At 43.1% G+C, this 24,606-nt stretch overlaps 1 non-coding gene across 1 annotated transcript; it reads right to left on the reverse strand.

The window, feature by feature from the left end:
- Positions 1-4,630: 4,630 nt before the first annotated feature.
- On the reverse strand, positions 4,631-4,702 carry TRNAH-GUG (transfer RNA histidin (anticodon GUG)). The gene has a single exon. It is a non-coding gene; the product is annotated as a tRNA-His (tRNA).
- Between the last annotated feature and the right edge of the window lie 19,904 nt (positions 4,703-24,606).

Here is a 24,606-nt window from a genome sequence, read left to right on the forward strand (position 1 = left end):
CACAGCCAGACTCAGTGGCAGAGAGAGCACTACATACATTAGATATTAAGAGAGCTTTAATGTATTACATCGACAGTACAAAATCATTTAGGAAAACTAAACAGTTGTTTGCTGCATTCCAAAAATCCATACTGGTAATCCTATATCAAAACAAGGCATAGCCAGATGGATAGTGAAATGTATCCAAACTTGTTACCTAAGGGCTAAAAGACAGCTGTTAATAACACCAAAAGCACATTCCACTAGGAAAAAAGGAGCAACAATGGCATTTCTATGAAATGTACCAATGACAGAAATCTGTAAAGCAGCTACTTGGTCAACACCCCATACATTTACCAAGCATTACTGTGCAGATGTGTTAGCAACACAACAAGCCACAGTAGGACAGGCTGTACTAAGAACACTATTTCAAACAACTTCAACTCCTACAGGCTGACCAGCGCTTAGGGGAGGAGAACTGCTTTGTAGTCTATGCATAGTATGTGTATCTGCAGCTACACATGCCATTGAACTGAAAATGTCACTTACCCAGTGTACATCTGTTCGTGGCATGTTCCCCTGCAGATTCACATGCGCCCTCCCTCCTCCCCGGGAGCTTGAAGCCGTTTAAGTTACATTTAAATTTGTACATATGCATATACATCTCTATTCCATTGCATGGACATCTCTTTCTTCACACTCCATCACTCCTACCTTACCCTCTGCAGGAAAACAACCTAAGATGGAGTCGATGCCCATGCGCAATGGAGCCGAAAAGAAGGAGTCACTCAGTCACGTGACTTGAAAAGACTTCTTCGAAGAAAAACAACTTGTAACACTCCGAGCCCAATACTAGATGGCAGGACCTGTGCATAGCATGTGAATCTGCAGCGTAACATGCCACGAACAGATGTGCACAGGGTAAATGACATTTTCCTTATATACCCTGTAACTCCAAGAGCTTCTTCAGTTGAAATGCTTCTAGTTATGACTGATGTGGAGCTGAGCTTCCCAAGATCACACACAGGAGTAGAAGTGTTATTAGAACTATGGTTTCCGAGCACAGTTTATAACTGTTGTGCCTAATCGCTTTTGATATCTCTAGTGCGGTTCCAATTGGCATGAGGCGAAGGGCATCATGGGTGTGGGGCACAAAGGGTATGTGCTTCCTTTTTACCCCCCCCTACCTTTATTTGCTTGGTGCATGAAGATGCAAGGTTAAGCAACATGTTATTTTCACATTTGAGCTAATTACTTTGTGAATGTAAATAACAATAAAAGATACTTTCAGACTGTGAAAACATGCCTTCCTTTCTCCCTAAGCAAACTCACAGCGATTAGCAGGCAAAGGATAAATTCAATACTTATTTAAAAAAAACAATATTAGCTCTTGGTTTCAGGGGGTAAATTATTTGCCCTTATTTATTCCATTAATTCACACAATGCAGCATCAGACTCATTGGAGAGCAACCTGTCTCTTATTCTATCATTATAGCAAAAATATATACAAATCTCCATACATTTATATTTACATCAAACATGTCTTACACATAGTACATAAATGAACTCAAACATAACAAAAATCATGAAAATACTACAAGAAAAAATGTGCCCATCTTTAAAGCTTTAACATATAGTCACTATAACACAATTCGCAATGTGATCTAATAACAAATGGTAACCAAGGGTCTTACACCCAGCTGAACAATACCTAAATGTTTTTTTGGACAGGTATTGTGTAGTGCTAAAACACTTATGCTTATCAATTCATAATTGCTCCAAGCCCTTGATTCCACTGGCAAAATGTCGACGCGTTTCAGCCTTAACACTCAGGGCCTCGTCAGGACTGTCAGGGGGCACTGGCACCACTACAAAAATTAACAAACATATTACAATCATCCTCATTCAATAAATACTTCTACCATCCAACACCAAATGTGTCCAGTATCAGTGCCGAACTAACACCACTCAATCCCAGTGTATCTTAGTTAAAACCATTGTCATGCTCTTAAAAGAAATCACAAACTACCATTAATAGCTCTATACCTGTAATTTATGTCACTTCCTAATTAGAACACCGTCACCAAAACTTTGCCAAGTGTCAAAAGTAGTCACCCATGCAACCTAAGTCGTGGAGCCTATGTGCTCATTTCCGCTATAAGGCATACCTTTCTTTCCTTTATGATGTCTATCCAACCTTCCGAGTTAATATCCTCTTCCTTTATTAGTTCTACTCCTCAGTAAAGAAGGAAAAGGAAGGATCCAATTGAAAAGACCATAACTACTAAGCATAATAGAACACTGCAGGTGCCATCAAGTGTACTGTTATATCTAAGAATCATATTCTTACCTATTTGGCCAAGCTACTCGGTCTAAGTATATCCATCTATATGCTGGGGTCTGCAAACAACATAAACAATTCTGTTTGAAGCCCTTCAGGTCTTTAAAGTAGTTCAGTCCCCCTGTTAGTGGCACCGCTTAGTACCCCTGGCCCGGTGCTCGTTTACTTACTTATCTTGTTCCACTCTGTATGCGTTCGCAAGCCTTGCGTAGCGCGTCAGCTGCAAAACGCTGTCTTCTATTTTTCAATGAGCCGCGTAAACGGAGGACCGCATGCGTGGGCGTTTTATGTTGTTTTAAGGCCAAACCTAGCCTGCGCTTGTTTTTTATTATTTATGGGAGGCCACGGGCGCCATCTTGGAGGTACCGCAGCACTCTTTTCAATTATGCGGCTCAACTAACCTCCAGATGAGGGACTGCCTTTTATTTGTCAACGGCTGGTACTCACACTCGAAGCAAACTTAACATAAACCATTACCCTATTAAGGAAATCTCAGTCTCAAAATACAAATCTAGTCCCATTTGCGTCAAATAGAAACCTTTATTTCAAACCTTGTTATCCGGAACCTCCGTTCAGCTACTGAATACCTAATCAAGGTGGTGAATAACACAGACATATATATGTAACACCTCCCTATAGTCTTCATATTACATTCAATTATACAATGATCATGAAATTACTTTCAAAGTCCTTCTTCCATTTCACTTTACAAATGCTGCATCCACATAAATTATCGATGTTATATGTGCTAGTGCAAGTCTTATACATGTTGTTTTCATCTTGTGTTATCATCGACATTGTCAACAAACTCTTAACAAGCTAGAAGGAGGGAAAATACATCACCTAATTAGAGCCCAAGTTTCATCACAGTCATTAAGTCCCGTTTTGGCGGTTTGAAATTTCTCAATCAATCTTGCTACTAGTTTCAAAAGCCTTGTCAGCGTTGTGGGGCCATCTGTCTTAGGCTGTACTACAGCCAACACTGTCCATTGAATCTCGTCTTCTTTATGTTCAAATTCAAAGAAATGTTCAACCAACGGTTGACACTTCCAATATATATGATTGTGTATATTTATCGGAGCCTGCAGTTCACAAACAACAAGCAATTTGTATAGGGTTGATTGAAAGTCCCCAAGGCTGTCCCTGTCACCCCAGAAATGTATTATCTCCTACGCCCCTGCTTATGACCACTGTCACCTTACTGTAATTAGTGTGGCAAGGGTGCCATGGGCTCTCACGTTATAAGTTGGAAAATGTTCCACCCAGATCCCCCACCGATTTTGAGTAGCGAAAACAGCTACATTCCAAGTGCACTCAATCCCTCAAACCAGTGCTTAATTTGTGCTTGTTGTTTCTGGTGCTGAGCAGCGGCACTTATTTTTGAGGGCCGGCGCTTAGTCTTCTGCCTCAAGCAATTGCTGGGAGCCAAAGGCACATTTGGGAAAGACGGAGCAAAAAAAAACGAAAAAGCGTCACAATGAGACAAAGCAGAAAGCTGCAGGAGTGAGCTGAAGGGGCAGGGAGTGGCTTTATGTGGATTGAAGAGGCCCGAGATGGCTTCAGGATTAGCCGCCTCAGTATTCGGTGCTCCTGCACCTTTCTATTTACAAATTAAGCACTGCCTCAAACTCCTGAGATTCCATAGCACTGCACCTACGTACTGATTTTCACCACACAGATAACAAAATACAAAGATCCCTGTTAGAAGACGATGGTATATATGGAATGACTGTAATACAATATATGATTTACAAAATGGGCCACAAAGCAGACTGAGTGCATGTGATTTCTTCTTTGAGCTGTCGATTTAGAATGTCCTGGAGCTGGAGTTGTTAGCGTCGGCCTTCTCTAATGCACAGGCTGCTGTACTCTTTATTGTCATTGTGAATTTGAGTAGAACATTTTGGTGACTTTTTTCACAAATGGATTAAAAATTCCATCCGCAAAATGCGTATTAAACTTTGACGAACATATTTTCAAAAGTGTATATTTTATATGCATTTAATCAAGTCGATTAAATTATTTTTAAAATCATTAGACTGAGCCCATGTTATTCAATAAGTGTCGTAAATGAAACTACTGCTTCTAAGTAGCAATTTAAATGTGCCTTCCAATGTGGATAACGGTTGATTATAATATTCATGCAGTGAGTCAATAACGCAGAATAAACGTAGAGTATTGTATTTGTTTACTTGATGGGTTAATATCCGACGGAATTCTTTCAGCAGTATGAAAAGATATGTTTTGAAATCCTAAAAAAAGAAAATATTTAAAAAGACAGCCCAACTGCCGTGACATTGCCACCCGCAATGCCGTGACTCGGATTCGAACCGAGGTTGCTGCGGCCACAACGCAGAGTACTAACCACTATACGATCACGGCGAGCTACTTGGGCTTATGTGATTCCTGTAGACCGGGATGTGTCACGCCCGCTCCTGTCTCCCAGAGGTTCTGCACATTAGAACCTCTTCCTTGCGCTGGAGTCACATGAAAGATGTTCTCTTTTTATTCTGGGCGACGCGCAAATCCAGCAGATCCAGGAGTTCGTTCTCCCTCCTCTGTAAAGCCAGTCCAGCCAAACTGGTGCACCTGTCAAGCGTTCCCTGCCTGCAGCGATCACAACAGAACATTGGATGTCTCACCCTGTTTATAGAACGCAGGAGAGGGCGTGGGAAAGGACGCGGTGCAGACGCAGGGCCTAAACACAGTTGCAAAGCTTAAGACCAGAAATGCACATGTGGAAGTTTCCTGCTCTGAGAATTAGCATTTCTGTTACATACTCTGACCGCGTTATGTCACCAAGCGAAGGCAAATGTAGTGTGTATGCGTTCAATGTAAACAAAGAAGAGTGTACAACTAAAAAGCCTTCACGCTTGCCTAGTATGTGGACTAGGTGGATACAAGTTTTAGTTGACAATGTAGCACCATGTTAGTGTTTCAGATGAGGGCGCCACGAAGAGAAGTAGGCGCTGAATGTGGCAGGCATGGAGCTCCACGCAGCAGGCACCAGGCGAGAGGGATGACGAAAGGGCTCACATACAGCCAAGAACCGCACTTGGAAGTTCGTGTATGTCCACTCACGCCAGAACACGCATGTCCCACGCGTCTCAGATACCAGGTGGCTCATTGTAGTACACGTGCATCATTACGTATTTACACAGTCACTTCTTCACGTGGTGAGCATTTGATTGGAAGGTCTTATCTGCATATGACGTTACCCTCGTGGCTAATTGTGGAGCTTTAGCGACCCCCTTCTGTGTGAGTAGAGTGCACCCTGATCAGTATGTGGCCATCACGTGTCTGCAGGCGGCAGTGCACCCATGGCTGTCTGTTTGGAATTATTATATCAATAAATGGCAGTCTTATCATGCCTGTGCATGTCATAATCTTCCATTGCATACCATCCCTGCCATAAAGAGCCCCCCGTGTGGCATCCATTGCGTCACGCATGACAGGCGCAAGATTGCTTCCGATGTTCCTCTAACCATCCTGTCTGCAGAAGGGTAAAAGATTCATTTTATTCAACGGGCGCCTCAAACCCAACCTGCTGTGATGGCAGAGCTGAGAGACATGTCTTCTCGGCCTTTTAGGTTGTTGGCAATTGCTATCATGTTTCTCCTGTTCCATGACGTGTCTTTAAATTTTTGGTTTTCTCTGTAATGTATATTTTTTAACATACACACTGATCAGGGATATAATGATCACGTCTTACTCAGCTCTATGTAAAATTAAGTAAATAACAAATAAAAAAAAGGACAGGTTTTGGTGAGGCAAAGGAAGTAAGCGTTGAGCACCGTTGTTAATCACATTCTCACCGGAGGACACTGCCTCATTCCTGGCCAGACTAAGCATACCACAGGCAGCCCAAACATGATATGGAACAAAGTTCCACTTCTGCATTAAATGAAAATAACCTTAGAGTTCTGTGACATTACATAGACACTTGGACTCTGACATGCTGACTACATATGTTCATAGAACTCACCAATGGCTTTCATCTTTATAACACAACTGGTGGGGCCCATATGTATGGAGCAAGAAACCATGCAGGATTAGAGGTCAGCTGTGCTGGAATTAGAAAACAATGTCTCCTGGATCCCATACATTGGGGTCAAGTGGTGGTAGAGGAAAGGGGGTGGAGTCACGAGGGGCAGAGTTTGAAAAGCAGATTTTGAAAGTAAATTTATATATTCATTTTTAGAAAAATCTGCTGCAAAGAAACTGACAGTAAGTACAAATGTGACAGTAAATCTAGCTTTATTAATTCATCAGAAAGAGGCAGCATTTTAACATTATTCAATTAAGACACCTGTTGCAAAGATCTTTGTGTGCCCAGCAATTCTGAGGAGATTACAATTAGTGCTCCCAGTTTTCCGTTTTTACTGACATTTACTGTTAAATACAGACAGAATTTTTTTTTCTCTCTATGTTTAATTTTAAATACCGAAAAATACTAAAATAGGCTTCTTTGATGATTTTCAGTGCTGTCAATCACAAGTCAGTAGATGTACAGAGGTAGGGGAGTTGAAAAAAGACAATAGATTTCCTAACTAGGCTTTATTAAGTGCAGATGTACAGTTATTTCTAATATTCTAAAATGCAAGTGTTTTTTTAGATAGAGTGTTCTGTATACCACTGAAACCTTTTGGACATTCAAATGGGAGTATATATTTATCAGTTAAATAAATGTGGGAAAAAGTCCATTGCAGCTTTATTTATACAGTAAGCACAAAATTTAAATTGATAAATACAGAAAAATGTGCAAAATATAAATATGGATAAATACAGACAGAAATGTTGAAAAAATAAATACCATAAAACCGGGAGCCCTAATTATAATATAAAAGCGGCAAGAAAACTAGTGGTTAATGAAGTTCTTGGAGCGTTTTGTCCACTCACAGTTTTGACTCATAAATAGGACTCCACGGTTTTATGTTTATTTTTTTTTTTTAGCATTTCTGTGTGTAGTTATCCATATTTCGTTTTGGCCACCTGATTGGTATTTATCCATATTTGTTTTGTGTTCTGAGAGCAAATGAGTTGTAAAATGGTGCATATCCAAATTTATTTAACTGACAAACATGCGCTAATACTTTGATGCCTGTCGCGTTTCAGCAAATTAAGCAGCCAAATATAGCAAACCACTACACCCACAGGTAAATACCAGCATTATACTACACATTTTCCCCATTCTGTCTGTCTGCTCAGCTGTTCTCTTAGAATTCACAAAGGACAGCATGGAGAGACACTCACAGGAAGCACATTTTTTAGTATTTTTCCAATTTTAAAAATAAATATGGACAGGAAACATTGTTTTCTGCCTGTATTTATCTGTAAAAATCAGTAAAAACTGAAAACTGGGAGCCTTACTCATAATGTAGCAAAGAGGGTTAAGGTGCCTCCTGAAAAGCCCATCGTGTAACACGAAGATCACAGACTGGTATTTTATGTAGATAGGTGAGTGAACTACTGCTTTTTGATGCCGAGGTCATTTTCTTGTTTCCAGGTCATAAGTTCCAATGGTTCTAACACAGCACATTGATCTATTTACCAGCATCAGGGTGCTCCATGCAAACTTTAAGTAACAGTTAGATATGTATTGTGTTTATTCTCAGTACCATAAGATTTTAAAGAAGAGTTACTTTGGGAAGTAATGCAGTCTTTTTAATACAGACAACCACATATCACAGTGGTATCAGGGGCGGCTGGTGTTCAAGGGCTAAGGGGCTGTGCCCCTAGCCTTTTCTGGACTCTCTAGTGAAGCGTATATTTAATTACATGCTGAAAGTAAAACATTTTCTGCACAACATTTTCGGAGTGAAAGTTGTGCACTTTGAAAAGCCCCACTGCGCCTGCGTCAGTATGTGGCTGAAAGCTTCACAGTAGGGCTGACAGGGCTTGCCCACGCAAAGCCCTTACGTTGTCTCAGAACGCATTGACGTCCCTGGCTTATCTTCTCCTCCACCAGAAGCCCTCATGGTAAACAGCCTGGAGCGTTTTTTGTTCAGCCCGGGTTTCTGAAAACTTCATGTCACTCAGATATTATTATCCATCCTTTCCTATTTACTCAAATAGTGGGGTGTGATCAGAAAGGTCAACGTACCAAAGGTCACATTTTATTAAAAGAATGTGGCATTGCACAAAGAAAATCCCCCTTTTATGCATTACAAGCAGTTTGTGGCAGAGAAATGGAATAAATACAATAAATAACTCCATCCAGGGCTCTCTGGGAGACAGGAGTGTGACCTGAAGACCTCAAGTCATAAATATGCCAAAGGCAACCCTGCACACAAGTAAGTTGGAGCGCTATCTTTTTTACAGACAATAAGAAAAAGATATGTTCTCTCAGCTCTCCTCTCCTTTCAATGCCTCTGTAGGTGATTTCGTCTCTCAAAGGCAGTAATGGTTCCAGTAATTTATCATGGCTAGTTATGCTCGTTTTATTTCTTCTGCAGACTAATAACGTGATATGTCATATTAAACATGTAATCTGCAGCTCAAATAAATGTGTACCTTTTATCACTGAAATTGCTGGATACTGGATGGGTGAGGCAATGCGTGTTTGTTTGAATGTGTTTGCAGGGCTTGACTGAGTGGCTGAGAAAATGTGGGTGTCTGTGTATAAGAGTTGTGTGGATGACAATGTGGATGAGTAAATGGGTTGGTGACCAAAGGCAGTGGGTGAGTAGGTGAATGGAAATACGTGGGTAGTGAGGCTCTCTCACAAGGTGCAATTCCGTCTTGTATTTGTGTCCCACCAATGCTTTCAGTCACCAGCCACCACTGAGTGGTAAATTGTATATCCTGACGTTTCGTTTCTCTCAACCATTCACCAGCGGCTGCTGGCAAGTAGGCAGAGTGGGTGGGGTGGACAAATGTGGTGTTGGTGTGTGCATGCATGCAAGGTGAGTGGTGTGTGTAAATAAAAAGAAACAAAAAACTTACCTTGCTTGCTGCACTACGTCCAACATCCTCCTCGCTCAGGACTCCTCAGACTCCATCAAATTCCCCTAAGCAGCAACCCCGGTGCTGCTCTCATGCTGGTAACCAGCATGAGAAAAGTGCCAGGATTAGAGGGAGTAGCCTCTCTCCGCACTTTCAAGAGCCCTGGAGGCCTGGGTTTTCTCTAACCCAGCGATCTTAAGGCAGATAAGTTACAGAAGTTTAGAATGCACGTTTGGCTGGATGTTGCAAGACAGCCGGCCAAAAAGACATGCACACTTTAAACTAGGCACAGCTCACTGCTGCCACTAAGCAGCAGTTGCCTGCCCTGTCCTGACACTCGGTTCAGGACAGGAGGATGGAATTTTTTTTTTAATAAATTTATTTTATTACCATTTTATTTTTCATCCTTCCGGGGCATTTTAGGAAGAGGGGCAACGCTCCTCTGTCCTAATGGAAGAGCAGCTCCTGCCATTCGCCCTCAACATTTTGGGCCCGGTTACGAGTCTGATGGTCCAAAAACGGCCAGACTCGCGCTGGAGGTCAGACCTCCGCAGCTGTGGCGGTCTGCCCGTCATATTACAAGATTGGCAGTCAGTGCTGCCAAAAGACCTCCATCTTCACCAGGATCTCTGATCCCAACAGGATGACGGTGGTTGTGGTTGTAATCAGCCATAGTGGCACTGAAGTCAGCGCCACTGTGCTGATTAAAACCATGTTCTAATCAAGCATTTTCATTGTGGTTCAAACGCCATGAAAAGGCTGGTGGAGGACAAGTGCCACAGGGGAGCCCCCGCACTGCCCACGACATTGTCCATGTAGAGCCGAGTCGAGTCCAATGCTACTGCACATTTTTCACTGGGCTGACGGGCATACCAAGGTTTCTGTTGGTCAACCAAGTACAAAACTCGTAATGGGGTTGGTGGGGAGACCACCAGTTCCGCGGCGGAATAAGAAAGCCCACTCACTGACTGCAGGTTGTGGCTCAACAGAATGCAGACATTGTGCATAAATTGCTGAATTATGCCCTTGTGTCTGAAAATGACTCCACGACAAATTCAGCATGTTGGAACCCAGTTCTGGTAGGTTCCCCTACATTCTAGTCAGAAACATACTTATGCAAAGTTTTTAATGAAGAGAAGTTAAAACAATAAAAGATGTCTTCACTTTCACCATTATTCATCAGGAAGATATTTCAACCAACAGAAAAGAGCCCAGCAGGTAGTAGAGGAGGGACAAGCAATCACAAATAACCCAATCAGGTTGGCGCTAGACTCCGCAGATACAGCCACAAGAACTAGTAACACAGCTTTCACCATTAGGCGGCATGCATGGCTTAGGTCATCAGGATTTCAACCTGAAATCCAGCAGGCTGTTCTCAACATGCCTTTTAACCAACAACAATTATTCGGCACACAAGTTGATACATCCATTGACAAAATGAAAAAAGACACTGACACTGCCAAAGCTATGGGTGCGCTTTATTCATCCCAATACAGAGGCTCATTCTGAAAGCCTCAATATAGGGGAGGCTTCGGACCCCAACCATCTGAGCCATCTACCTCATAAGCCAAACCCTCTTACCAGACGCAATACCAGAGAGGGGGGTTTCGGGGATCCTACAGGACAGTTCCCCAGATCTAGAGGAAAATACCAATCCTCAAAACAACCCACTAATACCAAACAGTGACTTTACCATCACCTTCCCTCACCACACTTCCCCTGTGGGAGGAAGACTGCAAAAGTTCCACGCCCACTGGTTACCCATCACAACAGACAATTGGGTGGTATCCATTATCCAACATGGTAACTGCATAGAGTTCACACACACTCCTCCAGACATTCCCTCAAAAACGCACAAACTTCCATCTCAACACATTTCAATGTTGCAAACAGAAGTACAGGCACTATTACTCAAACAAGCCATAGAACTTGTGACACATCATCAAAAAGGAACAGGGGTTTACTCCCTGTACTTCCTCATTCCCAAAAAGGACAAAATATTAAGACCAATATTAGATCTCAGGACTCTCAATCTCTACATCCAATCAGAACACTTTCACATGGTAACACTACAAGATGTAGTCCCACTGCTACAACAACAAGATTTTATGGCAACACTGGATCTAACAGATGCATATTTTCACATACCCATCCATCCAGCTCACAGAAAATATCTCAGATTTGCAAAACAAGGAAAACATTACCAGTTCAAAGTGTTACCTTTCAGGATAACAACAGCTCCCAGAGTATTTACAAAATGCCTTGCCGTAGCCGCAGCATACATAAGGAGACAACATATACATGTCTTCCCATATCTCGACAACAGCCTAATGAAAGCCAACACTCAAAAACAGTGCCAACATCACACATGTCATGTAATAAACACCTTACACACACTAGGGCTCTCAATAAATTACCAAAAATCGCACCTACAACCAGCACAAATTCAGCAGTAGTTAGAAGCCACATTAAATACCCAAAAAGCACTTGCAGGCCCAAGTCCACAAAGAGTGCAATCGTTCCACAGCATATTGCCACAAACCAACAGTACACTGTCCAATTTGTCATGAAACTGTTGGGTATGATGGCATTGTGCATCGCCATTGTCCCAAACGCGAGATTAAACATGCGGCCCTTACAACAGTGCCTTGCAAAACAATGGTCGCAGGCACATAGTCATCTCCAAGATCTAGTGTTGATAGACCGCCAAACATACATTTCGCTTCAGTGGTGGAATCCCACAAATTTAAACAAAGGGCGACCATTTCAAGTCCCTGTGCCTCACGCCATTCTTATAACAGATACATCAATGATTGGATGGGGAGCACATCTCAACAATCACAACATTCAGGGACAATAGAACAACAAACAAAAACAACTTCACATAAATCACTTAGAACTGCTAGCAGTATCCCTAGCACTAAGAGCTTTTCAACCTCTTCTTGTTCACAAACACATTCTTGTCAGAACAGACAATATGACAACAATGTACTACTTAAACAAACAAGGAGGAACCCACTCATCACAACTTTGTCTTCTAGCACAAAAAATCTGGCATTGGGCAATTCACAACAACATACACCCGGTAGCTCAATACATTCCAGGGATTCACAATCAATTAGCAGACGACCTCAGCCGAGATCACCAACAAACGCACGAGTGGGAAATTCACCCCCAAGTGCTTCACAAATACTTTCGTCAGTGGGGGACACCAGACATAGATCTGTTCGCCACCAACCACATCGCAAAATGCCAAAACTTAGCGTCCAGGTACCCGCACCCTTAATCCAAGGGCAATGCTCCATGGATCAACTGGTCAGGGATATTTGCTTACGCTTTTCCCCCTCTCCCGCTCATTCCATTTCTGGTCAACAAACTGCATCAAAACAAACTCAAACTCATACTTATAGCACCAACGTGGGCACGTTAACCATGGTACACCACATTGCTAGACCTGTCAATAGTACCACACATCAAATTCCCTAACAGACCGGACCTGTTGACACAAAACAAACAACAGATCAGACACCCCAATCCAGCAATGCTCAATCTAGCAATCTGGCTCCAGAAATCTTAGAGTTTGGATATCCACATCTTCCACCAGAATGTATGGAAGTGATTAAACAGGCAAGAAAACCTACCACCAGGCAGTGTTATGCAAACAAATGGAAATGATTTGTTTTCTACTGCCAAGCAATACACATAACACCCTTAGACGCAACCATACAAGACATTGTAGGCTATTTACTCCATCTACAAAAAGCTAATTTTGCTTTATTATCCATTAAGATACATCTCACAGCAATATCTGCGTATTTGCAAAATAGACAAACCAAGTCTCTATTTAGAGTGCCTGTCATCAAAGCTTTCATGGAGGGTCTAAAACGCATCATACCTCCAAGAACGCCACCAGTACCTTAATGGAATCTTAACATTGTACTCACACGACTCATGGGTCCACCCTTTGAACCCATGCACTCCTGTCAGATTCAATTCCTAACTTGGAAAGCAGCATTTCTAGTGGGAATCACTTCATTACGAAGAGTTAGTGAAATACAAGCATTCACTATTGAACAACCCTTTATACAAGTAGACAAACATAAGTTTGTACTTCGCTCAAACCCTACATTTCTACCTAAGGTCATCTCACTGTTTCATTTACATCAAACAGTGGAACTTCCAGTCTTCTGCCCACAGCCAGACTCAGTGGCAGAGAGAGCACTACATACATTAGATATTAAGAGAGCTTTAATGTATTACATCGACAGTACAAAATAACTTAAGGAAAACTACAGTTGTTTGCTGCATTCCAAAAATCCCATACTGGTAATCCTATATCAAAACAAGGCATAGCCAGATGGATAGTGAAATGTATCCAAACTTGTTACCTAAAGGCTAAAAGACAGCTGTTAATAACACCAAAAGCACATTCCACTAGAAAAAAGGAGCAACAATGGCATTTGTATGAAATATACCAATGACAGAAATCTGTAAAGCAGCCACTTGGTCAACACCCCATACATTTACCAAGCATTACTGTGCAGATGTGTTAGCAACACAACAAGCCACAGTAGGACAAGCTGTACTAAGAACACTATTTCAAACAACTTCAACTCCTACAGGCTGACCACCGCTTAGGGGAGGAGAACTGCTTTGTAGTCTATGCATAGCATGTGTATCTGCAGCTACACATGCCATTGAACTGAAAATGTCACTTACCCAGTGTACATGTGTTCGTGGCATGTTCCCCTGCAGATTCACATGCGCCCTCCCTCCTCCCCGGGAGCTTGAAGCCGTTTAAGTTACATTTAAATTTGTACATATGCATATACATCTCTATTCCATTGCATGGACATCTCTTTCTTTACACTCCATCACTCCTACCTTACCCTCTGCAGGAAAACAATCTAAGATGGAGTCGATGCCCATGGGCAAGGGAGCCGAAAAGAAGGAGTCACTCAGTCACGTGACTTGAAAAGACTTCTTCGAAGAAAAACAACTTGTAACACTCCGAGCCCAATACTAGATGGCAGGACCTGTGCATAGCATGTGAATCTGCAGCGTAACATACCACGAACAGATGTGCACAGGGTAAATGACATTTTCCTTATATACCCTGTAACTCCAAGAGCTTCTTCAGTTGAAATGCTTCTAGTTATGACTGATGTGGAGCTGAGCTTCCCAAGATCACACACAGGAGTAGAAGTGTTATTAGAACTATGGTTTCCGAGCACAGTTTATAACTGTTGTACCTAATCACTTTTGATATCTCTAGTGCCGTTCCAATTGGCATGAGGCGAAGGGCATGATGGGTGTGGGGCACAAAGGGTATGTTCTTCCTTTTTACCCCCCCCTACCTTTATTTGCTTGGTGCATGAAGATGCAAGGTTAAGCAACATGTTATTTCACATTTGAGCTAATTACTTTGTGAATGTAAATAACAATAAAAGATACTTTCAGACTGTGAAAACATGCCTTCCTTTCTCCCTAAGCAAACTCACAGCGATTAGCAGGCAAGGGATAAATTCAATACTTATTTCAAAAAAACAATATTAGCTCTTGGTTTCAGGGGGTAAATTATTTGCCCTTATTTATTCCATTAATTCACACAATGCAGCATCAGACTCATTGGAGGGTAACCTGTCTCTTATTCTATCATTATGGCAAAAATATATACAAATCTACATACATTTATATTTACATCAAACATGTCTTACACATAGTACATAAATGAACTCAAACATAACAAAAATCATGAAAATACTACAAGAAAAAATGTGCCCATCTTTAAAGCTTTAACATATAGTCACTATAACACAATTCGCAATGTGATCTAATAACAAATGGTAACCAAGGGTCTTACACCCAGCTGAACAATACCTAAATGTTTTTTTGGACAGGTATTGTGTAGTGCTAAACCACTTATGCTTATCAATTCATAATTGCTCCAAGCCCTTGATTCCACTGGCAAGATGTCGACGCGTTTCAGCCTTAACACTCAGGGCCTCGTCAGGACTGTCAGGGGGCACTGGCACCACTACAAAAATTAACAAACATATTACAATCATCCTCATTCAATAAATACTTCTACCATCCAACACCAAATGTGTCCAGTATCAGTGCCAAACTAACACCACTCAATCCCAGTGTATCTTAGTTAAAACCATTGTCATGCTCTTAAAAGAAATCACGAACTACCATTAATAGCTCCATACCTGTAATTTATGTCACTTCCTAATTAGAACACTGTAGGAAGTTGGCTCTGTATGTGCTATTTCAAAGTAAGGAATAGCATGCACAGAGTCCAAGGGTTCCCCTTAGAGGTAAGATAGTGGCAAAAAGAGATAATACTAATGCTCTATTTTGTGGTAGTGTGGTCGAGCAGTAGGCTTATCCAAGGAGTAGTGTTAAGCATTTGTTGTACATACACACAGGCAATAAATGAGGAACACACACTCAGAGACAAATCCAGCCAATAGGTTTTGTTATAGAAAAATATATTTTCTTAGTTTATTTCAAGAACCACAGGTTCAAATTCTACATGTAATATCTCATTTGAAAGGTATTGCAGGTAAGTACTTTAGGAACTTTGAACAATTACAATAGCATTTATACTTTTTTACATAAAACACATTTAGCTGTTTTAAAAGTGGGGACAGTGCAATTTTCACAGTTCCTGGGGGAGGTAAAGTAAAGTTAGTTTTAGCAGGTAAGTAAATTACCTACAGGTTTGAGCTTGGGGTCCAAAGTAGCCCACCGTTGGGGGTTCAGAGCAACCCCAAAGTTATCACACCAGCAGCTCAGGGCCGGTCAGGTGCAAAGGTCAAAGAGGTGCCCAAAACACATAGGCTTCAATGGAGAGAAGGGGGTGCCCCGGTTCCAGTCTGCCAGCAGGTAAGTACCCGCGTCTTCGGAGGGCAGACCAGGGGGGTTTTGTAGGGCACCGGGGGGGACACGAGTCAGCACAAAAAGTACACCCTCAGCAGCACGGGGGCGACCGGGTGCAGTGTGTAAACACGCGTCGGGTTTCCAATAGTTTCCTATGGGAGACCATGGGGTCTCTTCAGCGATGCAGGCAGGCAAGGGGGGGGGTCCTCGGGGTAGCCACCACCTGGGCAAGGGAGAGGGCCTCTTGGGGGTCACTCCTGCACAGGAGTTCCATTCCTTCAGGCTGGGGGCTGCGGGTGCAGGGTCTTTTCCAGCCGTCGGGAAATAGAGTTCAGGCAGTCGCGGTCAGGGGGAGCCTCGGGATTCCCTCTGCAGGCGTCGCTGTGGGGGCTCAGGGGGGACAACTTTGGTTACTCACGGTCTCTCAGTCGCCGGAGGGTCCTCTCTGAGGTGTTGGTTCTCCACCAGTCGAGTCGGGGTCGCCGGGTGCAGTGTTGCAAGTCTCACGCTTCTTGCGGGGATTTGCAGGGGTCTTTAAATCTGCTTCTTGAAACAAAGTTGCAGTTCTTTTGGAGCAGGGCCGCTGTCCTCTGGAGTTTCTTGTCTTTCTTGAAGCAGGGCAGTCCTCAGAGGATTCAGAGGTCGCTGGTCCCTTGGAAAACGTCGCTGGAGCAGGTTTCTTTGGAAGGCAGGAGACAGGCCGGTAAGTCTGGGGCCAAGGCAGTTGGTGTCTTCTGTTCTTCCTCTGCAGGGGTTTTTCAGCTCAGCAGTCCTCTTCTTCTTGTAGTTTCAGGAATCTCAATTCTTAGGTTTAGGGAAGCCCTTAAATACTCAATTTAAGGGCGTGTTTAGGTCTGGGGGGTTAGTAGCCAATGGCTACTAGCCCTGAGGGTGGGTACACCCTCTTTGTGCCTCCTCCCAAGGGGAGGGGGGCACATCCCTAATCCTATTGGGGGAATCCTCCATCTGCAAGATGGAGGATTTCTAAAAGTTAGAGTCACTTCAGCTCAGGACACCTTAGGGGCTGTCCTGACTGGCCAGTGACTCCTCCTTGTATTTCTCATTATTTTCTCCGGCCTTGCCGCCAAAAGTGGGGGCCGTGGCCGGAGGGGGCGGGTAACTCCACTAGCTGGAGTGTCCTGCGGTGCTGGAACAAAGGGGTGAGCCTTTGAGGCTCACCGCCAGGTGTTACAGCTCCTGCCTGGGGGAGGTGTTAGCATCTCCACCCAGTGCAGGCTTTGTTACTGGCCTCAGAGTGACAAAGGCACTCTCCCCTCGGGGCCAGCAACATGTCTCTAGTGTGGCAGGCTGCTGGAACCAGTCAGCCTACACAGATAGTTGGATACAGTTTCAGGGGGCACCTCTAAGGTGCCCTCTGGGGTGTGTTTCACAATAAAATGTACACTGGCATCAGTGTGCATGTATTGTGCTGAGAAGTTTGATACCAAACATCCCAGTTTTCAGTGTAGCCATTATGGTGCTGTGGAGTTCGTGTTTGACAGACTCCCAGACCATATACTCTTATGGCCACCCTGCACTTACAATGTCTAAGGTTTGGCTTAGACACTGTAGGGGCACAGTGCTCATGCACTGGTGCCCTCACCTATGGTATAGTGCACCCTGCCTTAGGGCTGTAAGGCCTGCTAGAGGGGTGTCTTACCTATACTGCATAGGCAGTGAGAGGCTGGCATGGCACCCTGAAGGGAGTGCCGTGTCGACTTACTCATTTTGTTCTCACTAGCACACACAAGCTGGTAAGAATGCTGTGTGTCTGTGCTGAGTGAGGGGTCTCCAGGGTGGCATAAGACATGCTGCAGCCCTTAGAGACCTTCCCTCGCATCAGGGCCCTTGGTACCAGAGGTACCAGTTACAAGGGACTTACCTGGATGCCAGGGTGTGCCAATTGTGGATACAAAAGTACAGGTTAGGGAAAGAACACTGGTGCTGGGGCCTGGTTAGCAGGCCCCAGCACACTTTCAATTCAAAACATAGCATCAGCAAAGGCAAAAAGTCAGGGGGTAACCATGCCAAGGAGGCATTTCCTTACAAACACCGTCACCAAAACTTTGCCAAGTGTCAAAAGTAGTCACCCATGCAACCTAAGTCGTGGAGCCTATGTGCTCATTTCCGCTATAAGGCATACCTTTCTTTCCTTTATGATGTCTATCCAACCTTCCGAGTTAATATCCTCTTCCTTTATTAGTTCTACTCCTCAGTAAAAAAGGAAAAGGAAGGATCCAATTGAAAAGACCATAACTACTAAGCATAATAGAACACCGCAGGTGCCATCAAGTGTACTGTTATATCTAAGAATCATATTCTTACCTATTTGGCCAAGCTACTCGGTCTAAGTATATCCATCTATATGCTGGGGTCTGCAAACAACATAAACAATTCTGTTTGAAGCCCTTCAGGTCTTTAAAGTAGTTCAGTCCCCCTGTTAGTGGCACCGCTTATTACCCCTGGCCCCGTGTTCGTTTACTTACTTATCTTGTTCCACTCTGTATGCGTTCGCAAGCCTCGTGTAGCACGTCGGCTGCAAAACGCTGTCTTCTATTTTTCAATGAGCCGCGTAAACGGAGGACCGCATGCGCGGGCGTTTTATGTTGTTTTAAGGCCAAACCTAGCCTGCGCTTGTTTTTTATTATTTATGGGAGGCCACGGGCGCCATCTTGGAGGTACCGCGGCACTCTTTTCAATTATGCAGCTCAACTAACCTCCAGATGAGGGACTGCCTTTTATTTGTCAACGGCTGGTACTCACACTCGAAGCAAACTTAACATAAACCATTACACTATTAAGGAAATCTCAGTCTCAAAGTACAAATCTAGTCCCATTTGCGGCGACCATCTTAACATAGCTCAAATCGTATTAGTCAAATAGAAACCTTTCTTTCAAACCTTGTTATCCAGAACCTCCGTTCAGCTACTGAATACCTAATCAAGGTGGTGAATAACACAGACATATATATGTAACACCTCCCTATAGTCTTCATATTACATTCAATTATACAATGATCATGAAATTACTTTCAAAGTCCTTCTTCCATTTCACTTTACAAATGCTGCATCCACATAAATTATCGATGTTATATGTGCTAGTGCAAGTCTTATACATGTTGTTTTCATCTTGTGTTATCATCGACATTGTCAACAAACTCTTAACAAGCTAGAAGGAGGGAAAATACATCACCTAATTAGAGCCCAAGTTTCATCACAGTCATTAAGTCCCGTTTTGGCGGTTTGAAATTTCTCAATCAATCTTGCTTCTAGTTTCAAAAGCCTTGTCAGCGTTGTGGGGCCATCTGTCTTAGGCTGTACTACAGCCAACACTGTCCATTGAATCTCGTCTGCTTTATGTTCAAATTCAAAGAAATGTTCAACCAACGGTTGACACTTCCAATATATATGATTGTGTATATTTATCGGAGCCTGCAGTTCACAAACAACAAGCGATTTGTATAGGGTTGATTGAAAGTCCCCAAGGCTGTCCCTGTCACCCCAGAAATGTATTATCTCCTACGCCCCTGCTTATGACCACTGTCACCTTACTGTAATTAGTGTGGCAAGGGTGCCATGGGCTCTCACGTTATAAGTTGGAAAATGTTCCACCCAGATCCCCCACCGATTTTGAGTAGCGAAAACAGCTACATTCCAAGTGCACTCGATCCCTCAAACCAGTGCTTAATTTGTGCTTGTTGTTTCCGGTGCTGAGCACCGGCACTTATTTTTTAGGGCCGGCGCTTAGTCTTCTGCCTCAAGCAATTGCTGGGAGCCAAAGGCACATTTGGGAAAGACGGAGCAAAAAAAAACGAAAAAGCGTCACAATGAGACAAAGCAGAAAGCTGCAGGAGTGAGCTGAAGGGGCAGGGAGTGGCTTTATGTGGCTTGAAGAGGCCCGAGATGGCTTCAGGATTAGCCGCCTCAGTATTCGGTGCTCCTGCACCTTTCTATTTATAAATTAAGCACTGCCTCAAACTCCTGAGATTCCATAGCACTGCACCTACGTTCTGATTTCCACCACACAGATAACAAAATACAAAGATCCCTGTTAGAAGACGATGGTGTATATATGGAATGACTGTAATACAATATATGATTTACAAAATGGGCCACAAAGCAGACTGAGTGCATGTGATTTGCTTCTTTGAGCTCTCGATTTAGAATGTCCTGGAGCTGGAGTTGTTAGCGTCGGCCTTCTCTACTGCACAGGCTGCTGTACTCTTTATTGTCATTGTGAATTTGAGTAGAATATTTTGGTGACTCTTTTTCACAAATGGATTAAAAATTACATCCGCAAAATGCGTATTAAACTTTGACGAACATATTTTCAAAAGTGTATATTTTATATGCATTTAATCAAGTCGATTAAATTATTTTTAAAATCATTAGACTGAGCCCATGTTATTCAATAAGTGTCGTAAATGAAACTACTGCTTCTAAGTAGCAATTTAAATGTGCCTTCCAATGTGGATAACGGTTAATTATAATATTCATGCAGTGAGTCAATAACGCAGAATAAACGTAGAGTATTGTATTTGTTTACTTGATGGGTTAATATCAGACGGAATTCTTTCAGCAGTATGAAAAGATATGTTTTGAAATCCTAAAAAAAAAAATGTTTAAAAAGACTGCCCAACTGCCATGACATTGCCACCCGCAATGCCGTGAGTCGGATTCGAACCGAGGTTGCTGCGGCCACAACGCAGAGTACTAACCACTATACGATCACGGCGAGCTACTTGGGCTTATGTGATTCCTGTAGACCGGGATGTGTCACGCCCACTTCTGTCTCCCAGAGGTTCTGCACATTAGAACCTCTTCCTTGCGCTGGAGTCAAATGAAAGATGTTCTCTTTTTATTCTGGGCGACGCACAAATCCAGCAGATCCAGGAGTTCGTTCTCCCTCCTCTGTAAAGCCAGTCCAGCCAAACTGGTGCACCTGTCAAGCGTTCCCTGCCTGCAGCGATCACAACAGAACATTGGATGTCTCACCCTGTTTATAGAACGCAGGAGAGGGTGTGGGAAAGGACGCGGTGCAGACGCAGGGCCTAAACACAGTTGCAAAGCTTAAGACCAGAAATGCACATGTGGAAGTTTCGTGCTCTGAGAATTAGCATTTCTGTTACATACTCTGACCGCGTTATGTCACCAAGCGAAGGCAAATGTAGTGTGTATGCGTTCAATGTAAACAAAGAAGAGTGTACAACTAAAAAGCCTTCACACTTGCCTGGTATGTGGACAACGTGGATACAAGTTTTAGTTGACAATGTAGCGCCATGTTAGTGTTTCAGATGAGGGCGCCACGAAGAGAAGTAGGCGCTGAATGTGGCAGGCATGGAGCTCCACGCAGCAGGCACCAGGCGAGAGGGATGACGAAAGGGCTCACATACAGCCGAGAACCGCACTTGGAAGTTCGTGTGTGTCCAGTCACGCCAGAACACGCATGTCCCACGCGTCTCAGATACCAGGTGGCTCATTGTAGTACACGTGCATCATTACGTATTTACACAGTAACTTCTTCACGTGGTGAGCATTTGATTGGAAGGTCTTATCTGCATATGACGTTACCCTCGTGGCTAATTGTGGAGCTTCAGCGACCCCCTTATATGTGAGTAGAGTGCACCCTGATCAGTATGTGGCCATCACGTGTCTGCAGGCGGCAGTGCACCCATGCCTGTCTGTTTGGAATTATATCAATAAATGGCAGTTTTATCATACCTGTGTATGTCCTAATCTTCCATTGCATACCATCCCTGCCATAAAGAGCCCCGTGTGGCATCCATTCCGTCACGCATGACAGGCGCGAGATTGCTTCCGATGTTCCTTTAACCGTCCTGTCTGCAGAAGCGTAAAAGATTAATTTTATTCAATGGGCGCCTCAAACCCAACCTGCTGTGATGGCAGAGCTGAGAGACTGTCTTCTCGGCCTTTTAGGTTGTTGGCAATTGCTATCATGTTTATTCTGTTCCATGACGTGTCTTTAAATTATTGGTTTTCTCTGTAATGTATATTTTTTAACATACACACTGATCAGGGATATAATGATCACGTCTTACTCAGCGCTATGCAAAATTATGTAAACAACACAAAAAAAACGACAGGTTTTCGTGAGGCAAAGGAAGTAAGCGTCGAGCACCGTTGTTAATCACACTCTCACCGGAGGACACTGCCTCATTCCTGGCCAGACTAACATACCACAGGCAGCCCAAACGTGATATGGAACAAAGTTCCACTTCTGCATTAAATGAAAATAACCTTAGAGTTCTGTGCCATTACATAGACACTTGGACTCTGACATGCTGACTACATATGTTCATAGAACTCACCAATGGCTTTCATCTTTATAACGCACAACTGGTGGTGCCCATATGTATGGAGCAAGAAACCATGCAGGATTAGAGGTCAGCCGTGATGGAATTAGAACAGAATGTCTCCTGGATCCCATACATTGGAGTCAAGTGGTGGTAGAGGAAAGGGGGTGGAGTCACGAGGGGCAGAGTTTGAAAATCATAGTCTGAAACTCAACTTATATATTCATTTTTAGACAAATCTGCTTCAAAAAAACTGACAGTATGTACATACGTGACGGTAAATCTAGCTTTATTAATTGATAACAATGAGGGTGCATTTTAACATATTATTCAATTAAGACACCTGTTGCAAAGATCGTTGTGTGCCCAGCAATTCTGAGGAGATTATAATATATTAGCAGCAAGAAAACTAGTGGTTAATGAAGTTCTTGGAGCGTTTTGTCCAATCACAGTTTTGACTCAGAAATACGACTCCCCGGTTTTATGGTATTTTTTTTTAATCATTTCTGCATGTATTTATCCATATTACGTTTTGGCCATCTGATTGGTATTTATCCATGTTTGTTTTGTGTTCTGAGAACAATGAAGTTGTAAAATGGTACACATCCAAATTTATTCAACTGACAAACATGCGCTATTACGTTGATGCCTGTTGCGTTTTAACAAATTAAGCAGCCAAATATAGCAAACCACTACAGCCTCAGGTACATACCAGCATTATATTACAAATATATGTCAACATGCCTGTATTTAGGGAGAGCTCAACCTGTTTTTTAACTTCCCATCCTGTCTGCTCAGCTGTTGCCTTAAAATTCACGAAAGACAGCATGGAGAGTCACTCACCGGAAGCACATTTTTTAGTATTTTTCCAATTATAAAAATAAATACTGACAGGACACATATTGTTTTCTGCCTGTATTCATCTGTAGAAATAAGCAAAAACAGAAAATTGAGAGCCTTACTCATAAAGTAGCAAAAAGGGTAATGTGCCTCCTGCAAAGCCCATCGTTTAACATGAAGATCACAGATTGGTATTTTATGTAGATAGGTGAGTGAATTACTGCTTTTTGACACCAAGGTAATTTTCTTACTTCCAGTTCGTAAGTTGCAATGGTTCTAATGTAGCACAGTGATCTATTTCCCCTAAGCAATCCTGCCGCTGCTCTCACGCTGGTAAGCAGGATGAGAGAAGTCCCATTGGAGGGAGCGGCCTCTCTCAGCACTTTCAAGAGCCCTGGAGGCTTGGTCTTTCTTTAACCCAGCTATTTTAAGGCAGATAAGTTAGAGAAGTTTAAAATGCCCATGTCTGGCTGGTTGTCGCAAGACAGCCAGCCAAAAAGACATGCACACTTTAAACTATGCATAGCTCACTGCTGCCACTAAATTCATTTTATTACCATTTTATTTTTTATCCCTGGGGGGCATATTAGGCAGAGGGGCATCACTCCTCCGTTCTAACGGAAGAGCATCTTCTGCCATTCACCCTTAACATTTTGGGCCAGATTACGAGTCTAATGCTTCAAAACCTGCCAGACTCGCAGTGGAGGTCAGACCGCTGAAACTGGCGGTCTGACCACCATATTACAAGATTGGCGGACGGTGCTACCAAAAGACCGCCATCTCTTCCAGGACCTCTGATCCCGACAGGATGACAGCGGTTGTGGTTGTAATCAGCCACGGTGGAGCTGCAGTCAGAGCTGCTGTGCTGACTACAACCATGTTCTCCTCTAGCATTTTCATGGTGGTTCAAATGCCATAAAAAGGCTGGTGGAGGACAAATACAGGGGGCGACAGAGAGGCCCCTGCACTGCCCACAACATTGTCCTTGTGGAACTGAGTACAATGCTACTGCAGGTTCCCCACTGTGCTGACCAGTACAAACAAAGGTTTCTGCCAGTCAGCTCAGTGGAAAACTCGTACTGAGGCTAGTGTGGAGACCTCCAGCTCTGTGGCCAGACCTAGCGGTCTCCACACCACAGTTCTGGTGCTCTCCCGCCACCAAACTCATAATCAGGCCCATGATATCTACGAGTATGGACAATATCTGATTCCTCCACCTTATAACCATTATTGTCTTGTATTATTTGTTCTGGACATTTATTTACACATGTATGAATTGTTGTGCCTCTGTGTGGGACTT

The sequence above is a fragment of the Pleurodeles waltl genome, chromosome 12 (genome assembly GCF_031143425.1).
Source record: "Pleurodeles waltl isolate 20211129_DDA chromosome 12, aPleWal1.hap1.20221129, whole genome shotgun sequence".
NCBI classification, from domain to species: domain Eukaryota; kingdom Metazoa; phylum Chordata; class Amphibia; order Caudata; family Salamandridae; genus Pleurodeles; species Pleurodeles waltl.